Source organism: Lonchura striata, chromosome 6, assembly GCF_046129695.1.
Source record: "Lonchura striata isolate bLonStr1 chromosome 6, bLonStr1.mat, whole genome shotgun sequence".
Taxonomy (NCBI): Eukaryota; Metazoa; Chordata; class Aves; order Passeriformes; family Estrildidae; genus Lonchura; species Lonchura striata.
This window is the reverse complement of record NC_134608.1, coordinates 53608089-53628997: the sequence shown is the minus strand read 5'-3', so window position 1 is coordinate 53628997 and position 20909 is coordinate 53608089. Positions and strand designations below refer to the sequence as shown.

Here is a 20909-nt window from a genome sequence, read left to right as displayed (position 1 = left end):
GCAGGGCTGGAGTTTTTCGGGAGCTGGGAGCAGATGAAAGTGGCCTTTGTGCCATGGGGAGTGTGACAAATGGACTTTTGTGGGATCTGCAAAGAGCGCCGGGATGTTTATTCCTGCTGGGATAGATGGGAGTCAATCAGGCTCTTCATTCCAGGCCAGTTGGAGCTGATATTTTTGTATTTCATACATGATACTGTTCATTTAGGTTCATTTCTATAGCTTATTATGTGGCTTTTTAAAGAGAAATAAGAGAAAAATCCTTGAAAATTTGCCAGGTGCAGCACCTGCCCAGCTTGGAACTTTGAAAGTAGAAGAAATTAGAATGGTCTTCCAGGTTTTGATAAAAAGTGGGAAAGTTTGCCCTGCTGAGGAATATCCTGCCCTGAAATATGGGCAAAAATGCTGCTGGACCCTAGAAGGGATTTTGGATAGAGGAAATAATTCCCACAGAGTTTCAGGAAAAATGTGCCCTGTCCCTTCAGGCATTTCTTCTTCTTCCTTTTCTTTCCTTTCTCCCTTCCTTCTAGTAGAAGGCACATGGATCCCTTACCTCTGGATCTCTTTGGAAAGATGAAATAAAAAAGCTTTGGATTATTTTCCTCTTCCTTGTAGCAGGAGCTGGAAATCTGCATGGCAGGCAGAGACTGTCAGGGATTCTGCTCTGGGCTCTTAATCCAGGAGTTCCTTCTTTAACTCAAATCCTTCCTTAACTGCCCTTGTGCTCCAGCAGATCCCTGAAAATCCTCATTCTGCCCCATCCGTTGGCATTCCTCCCTCTCTTTGAGGAGCCTTCTGAGCTCCTCTTCAAAGATCTGTGGAATTGCATGAAAATTGCTGGCTTTTTGTTCCCTTCCAGCTGAGATTTTGGTTCCTGCATGTTCCCTTGGTGTGGAATTAAAACAAGTGGGTTCCTCAGGGATGGCTTTGAGCTCAGTAGGAGTTTTTCCCTGCAAACAGGGTACAAGATGTAATTTAGAGCCTTCAATTCCAAGTTTTCCTGGTGCTTTTCACTTGGCATTTCATCGGGAGTCAGTGGCAAATATCCCAGGGTAACTCACTCATAGCCATCGGTGAATATGGGAATGCCACCTGAAATGAGCATTTTCCACAACTTCTTTCCTCTGGAATATGTTTCCTTGGGATTTCTTGGCCTGAAGGTTTTATTATCCCCAGAGACCTGAGTGATCCTGATTTTACATCTAGGCAGGCTGCAGGACAGAATCCTTATGCTTGTTCTTTTGGAATAAAATGCTGAATCCCTCAGGCCACCTTAAAACATTTGAACTGGATAATAGGAAGAAACGGGAAAAATCAGGACATGCCTATTATAGTTCAGTGCAGCAAATAGAAAATGGGGAGGTTAGGATGAAATTCAACCCTTTCTTCCCTGAAAGGTGCTTTTCTTCCCTGGAAGGTTCCTATTTGGATGTGTCCTGCTGCTCCATGTCTGCTGGAAGTTGGAATTTCCACAGCTCTGCATTCTTTGGGATGAAATTTATTATTCTGTCATGGCTTGTCTTTGCAGCCCAGATCCCTGGTGTTGACACAGCCTGGATGTATTTTTGGAATATGGATTTCAGCTCCAAACTGGGAGCCTCTGGAGGCTTGGCTTTTCCCATTGGGTCTGCTAAATGATCCTGCAAATTGGTGCTGTTTTCTCCCCTGGGAAATGAACTGTTTCACCTCCCAGAAAATCAGAACAAGGCAGGTGCTGCTTGGGAGCTTCCAGCATCTCAGCCAGCTGGGGATTGTCCTGAAAAAAAGTGTATCTTGCTCTCCTTGGATCCCATGATTAGAAAGAATCCTGGAATGATTTGGGTTGGAAGGGGCCTTAAAACTCACCCTCTGTCCCAGGTTACTCCAAGCACTATCCAAGCTGGCCTTGGACACTTCCATGGATCCACAGCTTCCCTGGGTACCTTATTTCTTGGTGATATCCAAATCCTATAAATGTTCTTCATTTACTTCTGGGCCGTGTTGAACCTTTGGAAGCACGTTCCCCTTTTTGTGACTCCGGTTTTTTTTCCGGCTGATTCAGTTGTTTGTCACCATCTCCATGGCACCAGAGCATCCGCTAATGACAACCAGCATTTCCCTAAATGAGAGCATTCAGGGATGAACTGTTTTTTTCCTTGGAGAGGGGAAAACAAATGCCCTGTCAGAGAAAGGAGAAAAACTTCCCATAAAAGCAAAAATTTGTGATTTGTGCTGCTCATTTTCTTCCCTGGATAGAGTAGGGAATAAGGGAAAATTTCCTGGAGAGACTGTGTGCTCTGTGGGATTGCTCTTCCCTCTACCTTTGTCAGTTCTCCCTTATTTTTTAGTGGAAAAAGAGGCGTCCATGTTCCAAGAGTGGAAGGATTAGAGCTTTCCTCAAAATTCACTTACAAATCCAAGGGCAAAGTTCCCTTTCCCTTTGTGGAATTGCGGTGTTAAAACTTATGTGGGAAGCCACAGGCTGCTTTGTCTGGAAAACCTTTTTCCCCTCTAAATTTTGTGGCTATTCCTGGATCAACGTGTTGCTTTTGGAAGAGAGTCCTTTGACCTTTAAAAAAAAAAAAGGGATCATATTTTCTTTCTGAGCTTGTTTGAGCACCTCCAGTGCCATAATCAAATTTAATTCAGTAGGAAATGGGCACATCCCCAAATCCAGTGTTATCCATGCTTGTTCCAAGGCCTGATAGAGGCTGAAATAAAGGGATTAGTTGCATGTAACTCTTTGCCTGATGGAATCCCAGCTGGCAAGGAGAATTTCGGGACTCTCCGGGGCCTTGCTCTGACTTTGTGTTCCCCTTGGATGAGGGTGGAGGCGAGCTGGGAGGTGGGAAGCATGTGGGAAGTTGCAGAAAATGCTCAGGAATGGGCGGCTGAGTAAGTGTGGAGCCTCCTGGGAATACTGGCAGAGTTGGTGAAATTCCCTTGTGAGGTGAGGAGCAGGAATTTGGGGAGGGAAATCGGGAACATACCGATGTTGGAAGTTTCTCTTATCTAATGTGTGAGTTTGCAGGATGTGTTTCATCATAGAGAAAAGGAGGATTGGGGGAACTTCTCATTCCCTACAACTCCATGACTGGATGTGGGAGCCAGGTGGGATTGGGCTCTTCTCTCAACAAATGACAGGAGGAAGTGGCCTCAAGTTGCATCAAGGGAGGTTTAGGTTGGATATTGGGAATGTTTCTTCATGGAAGGGGTTGTAAAGCACGAGATGATGCTGCCCAGGGCAGCAGGGGCTGGTGGAGTCCCCATTCCTGGAGGGATTTAAAATCCATGTGGATGTGATGCTTGGGGATGTGGGTTAGGTGGTTGATTGTTGGATTTGATGATCCTAAAAGTTTTTTCCAGCCTTAAAAATTCCATGATTATGTGCAGGCCAGGCACTCCTGAGGGGTTTGATGTTCCCAACTCTTCTCATGTCCTTCATACCATAGCCCATGTTTTGTGTGCATGGATTTGCTGGCTCCTTGCACGTTTGTTCCCTGGAATGGCCTGGAACCCTGGTTTCCAGCCATTTCTGGGTGGGAACTCCAAGAATTCTCACATTTACCCTTGATTCCTTGGGACACACGAGGTTTAGTTTGGTCCTCAGGGGGATGATCCTGCCAGATTTTCCTTCTCTTGGGGGGTGACAAGACAGGGAAGTGAACTTTTGAAATTGCCACGTCGGCAAGCCCAGCAATGACTCATGGTTCCGGGTTTTTGGGCCACACTGAGGGGATTAAGGCAGCGGAACTGATCCGAGGTGGCTTTTAACGACTCTGGGCTCACCCAAATCCTTCTGGCTCAGGAGAGCGGAAGGGAATGCGCTGTGTTTGTTCACTGGATGCTCATCCAGTGGGTTGGATTAGTTCAGTGTTCTGTGGCAGCTCCAACCGGGTGGACGAGGTGCTGGGGAGGTGTCACCTGGGCAGGCTGAGGAGAAGGCGGAGTCGCCCAAGGGAATGTGGGAATCTCTCCAACACTGAGGATCCTGGACTGTCCTCAGCCAATTATCCTCTTAAAACCTGCGGATGTTGCACAGTGGACAAGTCAATCATAGGATATCCCAAGTTGGATGGAACCCATAGGGATCATTGGAATCCAGCTCCTGTTGTACTTGGTGTGCCCAGCTGCCATTGTATTTATCCTGTTGTTTTCCAGATGCTCTCCTAATTTTTCTTTCCTTCTTAACTCTTAATTGGTCAACACTTGGAAGCAGGATGTGAATTGAGGTGCTTCCCACTGCTAAGAAATGAGGCTTCTCATTCCAGGAAAGCCTAGACAGGGGGGGGGTTTGGGAAACCAGATGGAATGGGAGGAACTCATCCTGGTTCCTGCTCCTGTAGCTGCAGGATTTTGCCTTGTGTGAGCCAGAGCTGGGAAATGCTGCCCTTTGGAGTGCAAAAAGCGTGGAAGGGTGTGGTCAGAACAATACGGAATCTTTTCACCTGAAAGCACCTGATTTATGACACCAAAATCCCAGTGTTAACATGGATTTGTTTGGTGAAGTGCTCAGCTCTGAGTTGCCTGGGGCTGGGCCAAAACACTCCCTCCTGCCTGGCATGGAAAACACAGCCCTGGAGCCTCCTCTCCAGAGCACAAGGGCTCAACATTCCTGAAAAACAGTGAGTTGGCCTTTCCCTTCTTCCAGCAGGTGCTGTTTGGTTAAACCTTTAAAGAAGTTTTTGGGTGGAGAGCGGGAGCAAATTCCCTTTTCCTTCTGGAATGCTTTCACCATTCCAGTGTGTCAGGGCCTGGAAGTTTTACATGGATAGAGTGAAAACAGATGGATCTTCTGCCTCAGTGTCCAGAGGTAAAAGGTGTTGTGCCAGAGGGTGCGATACTGGAATTCCTGGTTGTCCAGGCCTGGAGAAGTGGGAGATCCTGTTCCCAGACAACATGACCATTTGTTGCTCTGTACTTTAGATGGCAATCCTGGTGTTTGCTCAGCTCCTAACACCCGACTGTGAGAGTTTACCAAGGAATTTGCATTTCAAATTGGAGTTTTTATTGAAACTCCGGGTTTTTTTAGGGAGAAAAAGTGACAGATCCCATTAGGAGAGAGGAAAAGGGGTGGCCCTTGGGGCTGTGGCTGCTGCTCCCTGCTTGAAGGAGAAATGAGAGAAGTGTTCTTTTACCTTTCCCAATATTTGCAGTATTCCAGCAGCCGAGGCTCCGTTAGACATTGCTGCTCTTGGAAAAGGAGATGAAGTTGGAAGTTCTCATGTTCCTATGGGAACAGGGAGTTGAAAGGGTTGGAGTTCTCATTTATAAGATTTGTCAGAAAAGGTAGGAAAGGTATTTAATTTCTGACTTAAGTGGGAAATCAAGATTCCTTCTTTCCCAGTTGCCTCCTGACTCCAAGTTTTTCCATTCCAGGCTGCTCCGTGGCCTCAGAGTTAATTACAAGTTGGATAAAGAGATGCCTGAATCCACCCTGCTGTTGTTTTGCTGACTCAGAGCTCCAGCTCCTTTTTTTAGGGAGGGGGGCAGCAAAAAGATCCCCTTGGATTCCAGATGTTTGTGGAACAGGGTTAGGATTCCCCCGGGGATGAGTTTTCCAGGCTAAGCTATTCCTGAATCTGCTTTTTCCACCTCCTTGGAAGTAGATAAGATATTCAGGACAGAGAAATCTGGTTTCTTTTTCACCAGTGCAGCTGCTGTTTAAGTAGCTCCCAAGGAATATGGGACTTTGCCCAGTCCTATCTGCACACCTCTTCCTGGGAATATCACCTCATGTGTGTTCAGGAAGGTTGGGGGAAATTCAGGAAAACAACTGTTGTGTGAGGGAAGCAGAGTTGGAGTCCCAAAGTTCACTTAGAAAATTGAAATGGGGAAAAAAATGAGAGGTCACAGTTAAGGAAGAACTGTGGTTTTTAAACAAGTTTCCAGGCAAATCCAATGGAAAACAGGCACCTGCCGTGGAATGGGGCCTGGATTTCAGTGTGTTGGGATCCTGACTGAAGCAGCTGTGCAGTTTTTTCCCTGTGGGAACTTCCCAAGGGCTCTTCTGCCACTGCACCATGGATGGGTTGTGGTCAGTGCATCTGGGACTCTTGCCTGAGGGATCTAATTCCTTAATTTGTCATAAATCTGGGATTTGGGACTTCTGCCTGAAGGTTGTCATCCCTTATTTTGTAATAATGGGTTGGTTTTTTTTCCCCCTAAATTTGGATTTCCCATTAATTAGTAGTTGTTATTAATTATGACTTGGTACTCTAATACTTCAGTTTTCCATGTTTCCAATGCTGTAGAATGGAATTTAAATTCATCCATCCCTTCAGAGAGCAGGGAAGTTTCAGCTCTCTGGTTAAAGGGGAGCCCTGTCTTCCTTGGAGCGTTTTTCCTTGGAACTATTTTGGGAACATGATTTCATCTTCCTCCTGGAGCGGGGGAAAAGCCCACCCCAGAAACGTGGGGGATTCGGAGCTTCTGTTCTTCCCTGCAGAAAATCACGGAATTGTGCCTCAGATTTCCCTGAAATGGGGGTGTTGGATCGTTGTAGGAGGGAAAAGGGGTGAGTTGTGTGCTGCTGGTGGATGGATCTGTGCTCTCCAGAGGTCACTCCTTGCTGGCAGCCTGGAGCAGGAATGGGATTCCTGGGTGCTGGCAGCTGAGGGAGGGGTGTTAAAGAGGCAGCTCCTGCTGGTCTCTTCCAGTGATTCCAACCCTTTCCCTCCTTGTTTTCTCTTGGATGTTTACCTCTGGATTCTTTGGCTCCCATCCTGGTAATGCTAAATCCTGTGGTGGACTTGGGAAGATCCGGATGAGGGTGGAGGTGAGATTTTATCCCAACACATTTCGGAGCCTGGATTGTCCTTCCCCCCTCCCCCCGCTGCTTTCCTGGTGGAAACACGGAATCTTCCTATTTTGCTGTGTTGTCTCCTTCCTGGCTTATCAGGGAGAGAGGGAAGAAATGATGTGTGGGCTGCTGGTGCTGGAATTTAAAACCTCATAGAAAGGGACAGGGTCATCCCAATGTCCTTTTCCCCTTTTCCAGCTTCAGGCTGGCAGCTGGAACACCTTGAAAATTCCAGCCAGGAAATCATGTAACTGAGGGTGGAATTATTCCTAGTGTCATTCCCTGATTCCCTTCCTCAGAGGGATAATTTGATCTTTTGCTGGACACTGGTCCCAGCTGGGAGCAATGAATATGGTGGAGGGAGTAAGAAACCTGTGGACATGGAGTTTTTCCAGCTTAAGGAATGCTTGGGGTCATCCTGTGCTGGACATTTCCATGCTGGATGCTGGAGCTGGATATTCCTTGGGTCTGTCTTTTCTGCTGTTTCCCTCTTTGCAGTAAAATAAAATGATTCAATATCCATGGGATCTTTATAAATCCTTAAATATCCTTGGGAGGTTGCAAAAATGGGAATGCCAGCAGTTGGAGACATTGACTAATTTCTTTTTTTCCCCACTGGAGTAGATGTGTTGTCTGTGGAATGTGGGAATGACTGTCAGGAACATGGCTGGGAAGGTGTGTGAGAAGCTCCTGGAATGCTGGGGGCTGTTAGGAGTGCTCAAGAGATCCCTTCTCCAAGAGACCTTTGGAATTCTCTTGGTATTTTGAAAAAAAATCAGAGCCATCTGACAAGCCAGGTGACATGTGACACTTGAGTTGTGCCAGAGGAAGTTTTAGGCTGGATATTAGAGAAAATTCCTTAATGGAAAGAGTTGCAAAACATTGGAACTGGCTCCAGTGGTAGAATCCCCATTCCTGGATTTAAAATCTGCGTGGATGTAGCACTTGGGACAGTAGTGGTGGCCTTGGCGTTGCTGGGCCATGTTGGACTGGATGATCTTGGAGGGCTTTTCCAACCTGAACAATTCCATGATCCGTTTGTCTGTGCTGTTGGACATACAGAAGGTCTCAGCCTGGCATTTGAGGATAATTTGCCTCTCCCATGGGCTGTGGGATCCCAAAACATCTCCACAAGGATGCAGGCAAAATTCCTGTTATTCCTTATCAAAAAGACTGTGAATATTTTCCCTTGCTGCCTGTAAAAGAACTGTAGGAGATCTCAGCTTGTGCTCAGAATTTAAGGCTGAGGGAAGGAACTGAGGCAAAAAGAGGCACAGGATTTGGATGGAGAAGAGTTGGACCTGGTCAGGGATAATTCCTGATCCTTCAGAGCTTAATTATTAATCAACTGTGTTAATTACAATATCATATTGCTCCCAGGCCTCTGAGCTCTGATCAGGGATGAGGATGTGAACTGAAAAAGATGGAATAAAGGAATTTTTTCCAGCTTTGGAAGTTCGCTTGCCCCAGCAATAATGGAATGAGTCACCAAACCCCAACTCTGGTGCCTGTGATCTCTTCTCAGTTGATTAGAACATTTCTACCAAAAGCTCTTCCAGGCATTTCTTTTTGAAGCTTAATTGAAAAAGCTCTGGATGATTGGATACTTCATGGTTAATTATAAGATAATGAAAGAAAAGCAGGGAAAATCCACACCTGGACAAATCCTGCAGAAGGAATCTCTGCAAAGGCACTCCATTTAATTGCCAGGATGGCCACACGTTGCCTTAGGAATGAGAAGAAAAAAGGAATTTCTTTTCTAGCAGCCTCAAACTGGTTGGGCTGGGAGCCAGGGGTTTGTCCTGAAGTAGATCCCAATGAACAGCATTTTTCCTTATAATCCTGTTAGGATTAGAAATTGAAGTGTGAAATTAATTTGGAATTCATGTCTACTGGAGGAGGGGAAATCAATTGCAAAATACATCCCTGTGCTGTTGCAGCAGGGATCCTTCCCATTTTCTGAGGATTACCAACTTCCCTGGTCAAGATTTGAGCTCTGTTTGTTTTTGGGAAAATGGAATTGCTTTCATTTGCTTTCCAAAAGCTGCAGAGGTGTTGAGTTCAGTAAAGAGGGATTGGGATCATGTGGCCATGATCCAGGATGTCCAGCAGCCAGGTGTGAAGTCCTGGTACAGCCCTGAGGATGATCCTGCTGGGATGTGCTGCAGGAAAGGTGATGCTTTTCCTGTTCAATTCAGACATGGATTGAGGACAGGCTGGGATTGCTGGGAACGTTCAGTCTGCACAAGAGAAGGCTTCAGGGAGATCTTGGAACTTCTTCCAGAGCCTAAAGGGGTTCCAGGAGAGCTGGAGAGGGACTTGGGACAAGGGCCTGGAGTGACAGGACACTGGGAATGGCTTCCCATTGCCAGAGGGCAGGGATAGATGGGACATTGGTAAGAGATGCTTCCCAGTGCTGATGTCAAGGCCCTGGAATGAATTTCCCAGAGAAGCTGTGGCTGCCCCACCCCTGGAAGCATCCAAGATCAGGTTGGACAGGGTTTGGAGCAACCTGGGATAATGCAAGGTGTCTTTGCCCATGGCAGGGGCTGGCTGGAATGGGATGAGCTTAAGGTCCCTTCCTACCCAAGCCATCTGGAATTTAGGGATAGTTTTAGGAGGAGCGGATTAATCTCATTTTCAGGACCCTCCTATCTATATTTTAGGAATCAAGTGGTTGCTTTAGGTTCTGGCTCATCTCCTGCTGCTTCTGACTACTCCTGCCATAGTCTGGCATTCCCCAACTCTGGAGCTGGTGCATTCCCACATGTGGCCAGTTCATCTTTCCTGCTCCGTTGGCTTGGGAAGGATTGTTCCTGGTTTTCTGTGGTATAACCAATTGTTAGGAGCAGTCAGTTCCAATCTTTGCCGTTCAGTTTGTGCCTGCAGAGCTGCTTGGAGCCAAGGAATGCTTTTCCAAGGATTTCTTCAGCTGCAGCTTCACTCTTGTCACATGGATTCTCTGCTTCTGCCTCACCTCCTTTCACCTCCCTCGTGTCTGGCTTTTCCAAATGAATTCTGGCTCTGGAGCTGGTGGCCAAGAGGGCAGGGACAGTGTCCCTGGAGTGACAACTTTCCAAGCTCCTTTCAAGCTCTGCTGAAGGACTCGCCCATAACGAGGCAAAGTGAAGAGGGTATGGAACCATAGAGAGTGGTGGTAACAGGAAGAAAATTCCCAGAATAGTTTGGGTTGGAAGGGATCTGGAATGTGATCCAGCTCCATCCCCCAGCCATGGGCAGGGACACCCTCCACTAGCCCAGGTTGCTCCAAGCCCCAGCCAAGCTGGCCTTGGACACTTCCAGGGATGGGGCAGCCACAGCTTCTCTGGGAAATTTAGGGTCTCATCACCCTCACAGGGAAGAATTTCTTGCCAATATCCCATCTAATTCCCCCCTGTGGCAGTGAGAAGCCATTCCTATTGTCCTGTCACTTCATGCCTTTATCCAAAGTCTCTCTCCAACAATCTTGGAGTCTCTTCAGGTACTGGAAGAAGCTCCAAAGTCTCCTTGGAGCCCTCCCTTCTCCAGGCTGAGCAAGGTCAGTGTATCAAGGAGACACCAGGAGTGTCAATTAGGGAATAAGCATGGAAACACAAGGACCTTCCTGGTGCCGTGGCTGTTCTTCCTGTGGCACTGAGTTTGCTGGGTATCAGAATGTAGATATGGGAATCAGTTCCCACTCCAGGATCTGTAGTGGTGAATCCACAGAGAGAAACTAGGCACAAAGAATCTGTGTCAGCAGGAAAAAGTTGGAGTAAATATGTGTGAGTAATTCCAGGAGTCAGAGCTGGAAAACCTGTGGAAATTGAGGAGATGTAAAGCTGCCTTATGGAATTAAATAATTCCTGAGTTTGAAACTGAATCCCTGTCTCCTGGCTCTCCCTGGGGAGCAGTGGGCAGGGCTGGATCTCTGCTGGGGAGTGATAGGTGTTGTGGCTGCCAGGAGAGCACAGATCCTGAGGGCCTGGAGAAACAGTGGATCAGCTCCACGTGCAGGCTGTGGGTGGTGAGGAGGAGGGATGTGTGTGCTGGGATTTGGAAATGTACCTCCTGGAGTGTCCAAGGAGAAGGGAATGTGGAAAAATAAATATATTTTAGGCTTAAATATGATACAGGATCAGGAAAGCCTGGGCTTGATTCATCTTTGCTTACATAAGCAAAAGAAAAAGAGGATTCCTGCTTTCTATCACAAATCTGAGATTCAGGAAGAATCTGGAGAGTTCAGCTTGGCAGGATTCAGTCCAGGATTGCAGTTCTAGGTTGCTTGGTTGTCATTAGGGGAGCACTGGATTGGGTAAGACTTCCTAGGAAAAGGAGAAGGAAGCATTTGGTCTGTTGGTGGTTTGGAGAGGTGTGGGACCAGTTGGCTGTTTGTTCCCTGTGGTGCTTCCAACATCTTTATCCCAAGCACCAGGTGGAGGAAAAGCAGGCTGGTAAGTCCCAGGATTTGATTTCCACAGGGTGGGAATTCGGGACTTAATTCCATAAACTTGGGGGAGAGGTGGAGCTGCATGTCCTGGACTGTTGGTGGTTTTCCATGTGCTCTTCCTCAGTGAGCTCCATGTTCCTAATGGACAATAGGCCTTTCTGGGATGGGATGAGAGAGGAGCTGTTGGGGTGTGGAAGGAGGGAACTGCTCCCAAGGGTCTCCATGGGGACTGGAAGAGGTGATTTTTTCTTAGGAGCAAGCACTGAGGCAGGTAAAGTTTTCCCAAGCTGTCATTTGGGTGAGCTCGAGACCTGAAATCTGCCTCTCCTTTCCTCATTCCCTCCCTCCTTCCCTGCTCCTAGTTTCTTTGGATTTTCACTGTAATTAGCAGTTTTATGAGAGCTGGGGCAGAGCTGGCAGCTTCCTTTAGAAAACAGTTCTGCAGGTGGGAATAAAGCAGGATTCTTCTGCTGGGAATGCCCAGCCTGATTATTTCTTTTACTACCAGGGCTATTCCCATGCATTAAAGTGGAAGCCACGGGATGGGAGGGGCAGAACAACATTTCTTGGGAAGTTGCAGCTGGAAATCCAGAGTTAGGCTTGAAATGTTCCCTTTGAGCTTAGGAAAAAGGGAAAGAGGATGTTGTCCATCCAAGCCAAGAGCATTTCTGGGCTGAAATTCCCACTTCTCTGCTATTGTGCATTTAAAATTCCCACCTGTATAGATATTCTCTTCCCCAGACAGGACTTTGGTGTTTGATCCTTGCTTCCAGGGTAAACATGGAAGTGAAAGTGGATACATTCAGTGTGGAGAAAGCCCTTGGATAGCAGCAATCCTTTGGGTGCTAGTGATTAGTTCACGGGATCTTGCTGGAAAAAATATGAATTCAAGGTTGGTTTTTTTAATCCATAAATATTCCTGTAAATTCTGGTTTATGGAATGAGCTTGCAGAAATGACTAATTCCAGGATATCCTGATGTTGGTTTGATTTTCACTGCAGGCTGGGAATAATACGGAATTGGGGCTAAGAAGCAGATTCTGCTTAATGAGATGCAAGATTGATGCTTTCCAAGATATTGGAAAGTGAGTATCTGGGAGGGTTTGGGGAGTTACAGGAAAAGGCAAAGCACAGACAGCATTTTCAGGGAGTTCACAGCATTCAGGAATATTCCCTCTTGCACATACTCCCACAGGATGAGGTACGCAAAGAGGCTGTTGGTGGCTTTCACTGGAAGTTTCACTTAGACTTTGGGAAGTATGACCTCCATTACCTCTTTCCAGGCTGATTTCTAGGAATGTGGGATACAAGCATGACCTCAGCAAAGGAAACAAGCAGGGACATGGTGAGGGAAATAAATAGGCAGCATCAGGAAAATGGGAATAGCTCATGTCCAGGTCAAGTTTAGGCTGTTTGAAGCCACTCCCAAAGTTTTTGAGCCTGGAAGTGTCACAGGTCTGGGATCCCTGTTTAATGAGGACAAATTGTATTGAGAAAAGATGTGTTTGGGTTTAGATTCCCAAAAAACCTTTCCAGAGAGCCCTGATGCGCAGCATTTTTGACTTGCAGCTGCCTAACCACTTACTCATGGCATATGAGAAGAGGAAAACTCCTGAGATAAGTTGTGGGATGTGATACAGAAAAAAGGCCAGATTGGGAATGCTGGTGAGCACGGAGTAGAGTAAGAAACTGGAGGCCCTGGAATCCTACATGTCTCTGTACTTGTGTCCCTCTTTCCCCCTCAGGGCCAGGAGGGAGGGAAATAATCACTGCTTTAAATTCCTTAGGATCATTCCTGGGAGATGAGCAGAGCCAGCATTCCCTCCTATGCTGGCAGATGCACGTGGAGGGAACCTCTCCCTGACGATTCCCATTCCCATGGCTCCGGAGCCTGCAGCCGCCTCTCCGGATGCGCTTCTCCTCTCTAGCGCATTTGTGGGGAGGGGGAGCAGGGAAGGAGTGCCAAGGAATGGTGTTGACCACACAGTTTTCCTGAGTTTGGCAGAGATTTTGTGTTCTCCCACTTCTTTCACTCTCCTCCTGTTGGCAGCGGTGGTCCCGGCGCCGCTCCCGGTGGCTTTCCCTGCATGTGACTCATCCCCAGGGAATTCCTGAAGCAATGAGTCAAGTTATTGGGAAAACTGTTTGCCCACTAGTGTAAACTAGGGAGCCAAGAAGCTGCTTGCAGGAGGGGAGAGAGGCAATTCCTTTTGGGAATGATTTGGCTTCTCCTCCCTCTTCCTGAAGTCATCACTTCCAGATGTGCTGGAGCAGGGATGTGCCTCTGAATTCAATATCTCACCTGGATATTTGCTCCTTCTGCTTTTTTTCTGCCTTTTTAAAAAGGAGGCTGAGCTGATAAGCATTGCCGGGTGGAGTAAAACTGTCAGGGATTTGCCAAAATTATAGTGGAAAATAGCTTTTCCTAAAGAAATGAGGCTCCATCCAAAATGCTCCTTGTGTAATTACTAGTTACCCCTTGGATTTGCCCTGGCTGGCTTTATCCAGCCCTTGGAGTTTTGGCTATAAATAACTCAGAGGCTGTGTGCTTTCCAACCAGGAATTACCGAGTTCTGTGTGGAGCTGTGGGATATTCCGACAAAACCAGGGACAGGTGATTTCCAGTAAATATATCCAGGGAGCTGTTGTTCCACACCTGGGAGCAGATTTGGGGTGCTGAGAGCATTTATTGCTGTATCCATCACCTCATCCAGGTATTCCTTTTGCATTCCCTACCCCATTCCAGCCAACCTTTCCTTGTTGTAGGGGATTTTATTCCCCTGTAGAACATGGAGTTCTATTTCAAATCCCAAATTTATTGGAATTTATTACATTTCCCCCCCGGCAACTTGGCCGTTATTTTTGCCGGAGCTCGGAGTGGTCGGGAAGCTGCCCGTGGGCTCTTCTGGCACAAACTGTGGGTGGAATTGCGGAGCTGCCGGCATTGAGACAAGGATTGGGGGTTGTTTTTAACTCCATTCCTGGCAGCACAATGGGATTGTATGTGACAGTTCCTTCTCCACTCCCAGATTCCTGAAGAAGTGGTGGCTTCCCTTGTTTCTCACCCAGGTGTTTGTGCAGGCTTTGGATTTTCCACAGGCTGATGAGTCTGTAGCTCTGGAGTTAAGGTGTGCTCTTTTCAAGGTTAAGGAGCAAAGTCCTGGGAATCTTGGAGGTGTGAGTGAGGCTTTTCCATCCCTTTCCAAGCATTATCCTCCCTTTCATTTGGGAGGCTGGAATGTCTCACAGTGATCCCTGTCTTCATGGACTTACCCCTACAAACCTCTTCCTTTATGCCCAGGGATGGTTGCTGAGGTCTGGAATTAATAAAGCCCTGTGGATTCTTCATCAAGGGGGACATGTGCTGGAGCATGTCCAGGGAAGGGTTTGGAACACAAGAGGCAGCTGGAGGAGTCAGGCTGGAAAAAATGAGGATCAGGAGGGATCTTCTCACTCTCCACAAATCCCTGACAGGAGGGTGGAGTCAGGTGGGATCAGGCTCTGCTCCAGGGAATAAGTGGCAAGATAAGAGGAAATGGCCTCAAATTGCACCAGGAGAGGTTTAGGTTGGATATTAGAGAAAATTCTTCAATGGAAAAGGTTATTTAAAGCATTGGAGCAGGCTCCAGTGGTGGAGCTATCCCTGGAGGGGTTTAAAAGCCATGTGGATGTGGCACTTGGGGACATGGGGATAGAGGTGGCCTTGGAAGTGCTGGAGGAGTGGTTGGACTCAATCTTGGAGGGCTTTTCCAGCCTTCATGGTGATGCTATGGACATATCCTGGCCCATGGGGTAGTGCAAGGATGTCACTGGATATCCAGGAGGGAGAACCATTGGGATGTGCAGTGTCACTGGTTTGTTGGACTGGGATCCCTGGGAACAGTCTCAGAACTGGTCCCAGTTGTTCAGAGGAGGTGCATTCCAAAGTGGAGAATTTCCTTGTTTCTCTTTAATTCAGTGAATCCCTTATCCTGCTTTTAACTGGGAACAAGTGCTGGGAGTGGCACCTTTGGGATTTGCCCATCCTCTTGCACTAAATCCATTAGGGTTTGCAGGATTTTTCCTGAAAACTCCACTGCTGTGGTCAAGTCCATGCCAAAAAGATGCATTATGGAGTCTCCTTATGAAAAATTAATCATTCCCAATGTAACAGAAAGGAGATGTCTTGCATATTTGAGGGCAATGTGGGATTCATGAGACCTGTTTCTACCCAAGGCAGGAGACTTTGGAGTTGAGGAAAGAGGGGATGGATTTCACCAAGGAGAACATGCACCTTGATGTGTTTATGGCAAAGGGGCTTTGGGAAGGAGTCTGAGGGAGGAATGAGGTGGGATGGAGATGGATCAGTGCTGGGCCAATTGGGAAGTGGTTACACCAATCTTGTGTCTGTCACCATTGCAGTTACAAGGAATTTATTCCAGGATTTCAGGGTTAAACTGGTGGGCCAAACAGGTAAGTTCTTGTTCCCCTGTGTTTTGAAGGTCAGTTGATACTCCGAGATTATTTTGGGAATTTGTGTCAGTGGGCAGTGCTGGAGTTCCAGATCCAAGCTCATCCCATTAGTTCTGTCCCAATGACATTGTGGAGGTGATTGTGGTGCCATGGCTTTATCCCGAGGGAGCCACATCCAAAGTGTGCCAAGCCACAGGAGGCTGTTTGAACCTTTCTTGTCTTCAAGCTTCATTCCTTGGCTCTGCCAGTGACTCATTTTATTCCATTCTCCTTGGAAAATGGGAGATTATCAAGGAGAATCTTCAAAGTAGCCATGAAGATATCCCAAAATTCTAATCCCCGTTGATTTTTGCCAGTGATCTCTGCCTGAGATTTGCATATAAATATGGCTCTTAAAAGTTGCATGAATCCATGGAATATTCCTTAAAGTAGGGGTCTGTTCCCTTAATCACCCCTGGTGAGAGCAGAGCTCTCACAAGGTTCCGGCAGCTGCTGTGCCTTCTTCCCCCTGGGAAGAGCTTTCCCTGCAATTTCTGCAGGCACTGCTTGCAGCAGATACTTCCTGCCCCTTGGAAAAGGCAGAAAGGACTCGTCTTCCTTTGGTGCCATGGAATTTGTCCCCTCTTGGTATTCAGTCCTGGAATGGTTTGGTTTAGAAAGGACATGAAATGCTTGCTCATCCCATTCTACCCTCTGCTGTGGACGAGGACACCTCTCACTATCCCAGGTTGCCCCAAGCTTTGTCCAGCCTGGACTTGTCACTTCCAGGTTTGAGGCAGCCACAGCCTCTCTGAGAAATCCATTCCAGGGCCTCACCACTCTCACAGGGAAGGATTTCTTCCCAATATCCGATCCAAACCCACATCATGTCAGTGGGAAGCCATTCCCCTTTGTCATGTCCCTCCATGCCCTATTCCAAAGTCTCTTTCCAGCTCTCTTGGAGCCCCCTTAGGCACTGGAAGAGGCTCTAAGGCTCCCTGGAGCTTTCTCCTCTCTGGGCTGAGCCATGCCAGCTCTCCCAGCCTGGCTCCAGAGCAGAGCTACTCCATGCAAATTCCTCTGGCCAGCTTCAGGACATTCTGTATGGATATAACCCATCCCCCTTCTCCCTGGAAGGCGAGAACAATTCCCAGATTGTGAGAAACCAACTCAGAAACAGAAAGAGCCTCATTTAAAACCCTTCAGAACAGCTGGACGGGGCCCGATGGGGTTGGATCCAAGCTGGAATTGATGATTTCCTTCAAGTCCAGTAAGTGCTTGGTGGGAGCTGCAAGGGAATGATCCAGCCTGGAGTGGAAAGCCCGTATTCCATGTGGGACATGTTGGTGAGGGAAAGAAGTATTTGGGGTGACTTGATGGGACCACAATTCCATTGGTTAGGAAAGTGAACTGTTATCCTGCAGAGAGAAAAAACAGGATGCAGCACATCCATGCTGTGCCCTCAGGACAGGTGTCTCCAGCACCTGGACAAGGTGACCTGGATGTGCTCTCAGGGAGAAGGGAAGCACCTCTGCTCTGGAGCAGAAAATCACTCCTGAGGAAAAGCTGCTGTGGGAGGTGGCAGGACACAAAGCTCCTTTGGTCTTTTCCTGCTGCATTTCCTAAGAAGTTGAGCTGGGAGCTGGCAAGGTTGGGCTTGAACTTCCCAGTGGGACAGCAGGTTGGGACATTCCTGGGGAACATGGTGACATTTTAGCAAGGGAAAGGGATCATGGGAGGGTCAGCATTCCAGGACATGGTGTTGGATTTCTGTCAGCAGCAAAGGGCTCTGTCTTCTAGCGACACCTGGAACCATCCACTGAGACTTACAAATCAAATATTTTTTGTGAATTCTGTAGCCCTGAGCAGTGAAGGCAAACATCTGGCTTATTTTGAGGGAATTTCCTTGGTTGAGTCACCCTGGAGGACTCTGGAATTTGCAGAGGCCAGCTGGAAGAGGATGCTGGCAGAAATGAGATGGGATTGCTTTGTCATACCTGGGTCTTGTGAAAGTGTCATCAGGTGCCTGAGGGAGAAGGTAGGGAAGGAATATTGGGATAACCGGGCTTCCTCCATGCAGACATCCCCAAGGATCTGGCAGAGGGAGAAAAAACTCCCAGCAGATCAGATTTCAGCCTGGGTTTGGCCTCCCATCTTTTGCTCTGAAGAGCAGGAGATTGGAAACCAGGGGAGGTTTTGGGGTGATGGAAGTGGGAATCCTGAGTTAGCCTGTGGATGCGGGGATGGGGAATTGCAGGGGGTTGTGAACCTTTGGATGCAGGGATGGAGAATTGCAAGGGGTTGTGAACCTGTGGATGCAGGACTGGGAATTTGCAGGGGGTTGTGAGCCTGTGGATGCAGGAATGGGGAATTGCAGGGATGGGGAATTGCTGGGAGTTGTGAACCTGTGGATGCAGGGATGAGCAGTTGCAGGGGATTGTGAGCCTGTGGATGCAGGAATGGGGATTTACAGGGATGGGGAATTACAGAGGTTTGTGAGCCTATGGATATAGGGATGGGGAATTGCAGGGGGTTGTGAACCTGTGGATGCAGAGACGAGCAATTGCAGGGATGGGAATTTGCAGGGGGGTGTGAGCCTGTGGATGTAGGAATGAGGATTTGCAAGGATGGGGAATAACAGAGGTTTGTGAACCTTTGGATATAGGGATGGAGAATTGCAGGGGATTGTGAGCCTGTGGATGCAGGGATGAGGATTGCAGGGGTTGGAGCATTGGGCTGTGTGGGTGCCTCGGGAATCTTTGATTCTGGGAGCTTGGAGCAATTCCTGCCTGGATTTGGGTGGAGGGAGTGGGTGACTTTGGGGGTGTTGCTGTGGTGTGGGTGGGTTCCTGGCATGCAGGATCCAGGCACAGCCTTTTTCCTTCAGCTTTATTTCCTGGTGTACTTCTCCCTAAGGAGGCTTATGTCAGATGGGATGGGCTGTTGGATTAGCCTAAGTCTCCGAGGTTTAGCTGGAATGTTGTCTCACTAGCGTTTTTCTCCCTTGCTCTTTTCCCTAAGCCTTTCCCTACAGACAGCTAATTCTCCCCTTCCCCCACATCCTGCCATAGCCCAGAGCATGTCACACGGAATTAACGGCTGGAAAGGCCGGGAGAGGCTCCTCTGGAACAGTCTCTCCTTTCTGTGCCCGGGGTGGCCCCTCTGTGTGTCCCTTTTGTGTCCCATCCAAGTCCCCTCCCCCTGGCTATTCACTGGAGAGTCCACGGCCAGGAGCCTTTCCCAGCCCGGTGCCGTGGCTGTGTCCGAGGGCTCCCGGCAGCGCTCCCGGTTCCTCGGTGGGAAGAGGGAGGAGGTTTGTGCCGCTCGAGGGCTTTCCTCCTCTCCCGGCTCCGCATCTCTGACAGCATCGCCCGCTCTCGCTCCCAAGTCCTCCTTCCCACAATCCACGTACAATCTCCTCAGAATAGGGATGATGTCACTTCCTTCCAGAGGGTGCTGGGGGGTGTGGAAGGGGGGAGTCACGACCTCTGGCTCTCGGCATTCCCGGTGGATAAATGAGGTGCAGGGAGGGAGTTGCTCTGAGGATGATGCCCGGCTCTGTCGGCAGGCAGATCCCAGTTCCCATGCCGTGCTTCCCTTTGCCGAGTGGGATTTTCAATGGCTGCAGGAAGAGTTTGCTGTTCCCTCCTGAGCTTGTGATGCCTGTCTCCCTGGATATGCACTTTTCCTGAAATCCCCTTCTGGGAGAGAAGGATGCGCAGCGGCTGGACCACATGCCATGTAAGATTCCTGCTTCCCTAGATCTTGCCCGGCTCTGAGGGGACTCCCTGTGCATGTGCTTCCCTTATTTCAGTGTTGGGAGCTTGGTGCTGCTTGTACTGGGATTCGGCTTTCAAGATCCTGGGAATGTTTGGCTCTTTCCAGCAGTTTTAGGGACAGTGTGAGGATTCTTGCTGTCGCAGAGCCGGGGTCAGTGGTCTCAGGGCTCTTTGCACTCCAGCCTTCCGGTTCCTCCCAATTCCTCTGCTGGATCATATCTTCAGCATCTTAAAACACAATTCCTGGGATATGCTGTGCTGGAATGAAGCTGAAGAGTCCTTACAGTGAGAGCTTTTTCTGGTGGGTTTTCCAGTCTCAGGCCTTCCGTCATATCCCTCTTTTCCAAAGCAGGGGCAAACCCCCAAACCTGGTTTAAATTCAGGAATTTTTGGGAATAAATTGGGAATGTTCCTGCCCTGGGAGCTTGGTAAATGGAGTGACAGTTCCACAGTGAGTATTCCCATATGTGACAATGAGTGACAGGCTTCTCTGCTCTGTCCCCATCTGTTGCTGTGGATAAGGAATCCACATTGGATATTTGTTGCTGTCATTGTCATCCTGCTTCTCAAACTGGGAGAGGGTGGTGGGAACTGGGAGAGCCCAACAGGAGGGGTGAAAGAGTTCTGGAAAGCGCGTTGGTGGGATGCAGCCAAGGGATGACGGGAACGGAGCTGGGCTGGGAAGTGCTGGAGGTGTATCCAGGGTTTGTGATATCCCAGCTATCCTGGGTGGTGAATGACAGGCACGATGGGGCTGGGAGGGAGTCTCCAGATGGCCAGAGGAGTGAAGGTAGAGCTGGAATGTACCCAGTGCTCTGATTATTCTGCGCTGAGGAAGTGGGAATCCAAATGGCATTGGAATTTCGCATTTGCTTTGTTTGTGGAATGGAGTATTTCCTTCAACTGAATGACAGGCTGGATGCAGCATATTAACTATGGAATCTCCTGGAATTTGAGGGGATTGTGTAGGTTTTCGGTAATGGGTGGCTGAAACGGGTTGGAAGATCCATTCCAGTGGCTGTGGGTGTCTGCACAGAAGAGGAGGTGACTCTGGATTTGGGATATTCTGGGAAGTGGTGGGGTAACCACATCAGACTGCTGGGTTGGATTTAGTGGGACAGGGCAGGAATTGGTGCCATGGGCTGTCTCAAATCTAACATTTGTGTTATCTGGAAGGTTCAACTTAGTTTAAATCATGAGCAGCCTGGACTTGTGGGAGGTGTCCCAATCCATGACAAGGGAGATGGAATTGGATCATCTTGAAGCTCCCTTCATATCCAAATGATGCTGGAGTTCTATGGATGTCTTCCCCTTTCTAATTTGTTTTACCCACAGCACTAAATTAGGGGCATCATATCCAAGTGTGGTTTTTTTTTTGCCTCGTACAGGGAAGTATCAAAGGTGATATTCCCTTGGGAATGCTGTGGGAAATCCTGTTGTAAGTAATGGATGAAGACACTTTGTCCTGACCTGGCAGTGTGCTGTTGGGCTCG

At 48.2% G+C, this 20909-nt stretch overlaps 1 protein-coding gene across 5 annotated transcripts in view; it reads left to right on the top strand.

Annotated features, from left to right (window-relative positions):
* DAGLA (diacylglycerol lipase alpha) overlaps positions 1 to 20909 on the top strand; it is a 56575-nt gene that overhangs the window by 2678 nt on the left and 32988 nt on the right. Inside the window, exon 3 of one of the 5 annotated variants that reach the window (XM_077784323.1) lies at positions 19206 to 19378. The exons of 3 other annotated variants lie outside the window; for them this stretch is intronic. The gene's annotated coding sequence lies outside the window, so the exon portion shown is untranslated. Of the gene's footprint in view, positions 1 to 19205; positions 19379 to 20027; positions 20207 to 20909 lie in introns of those variants that run through there. One more of the 5 variants, XM_021555981.2, reaches the window with a different exon arrangement.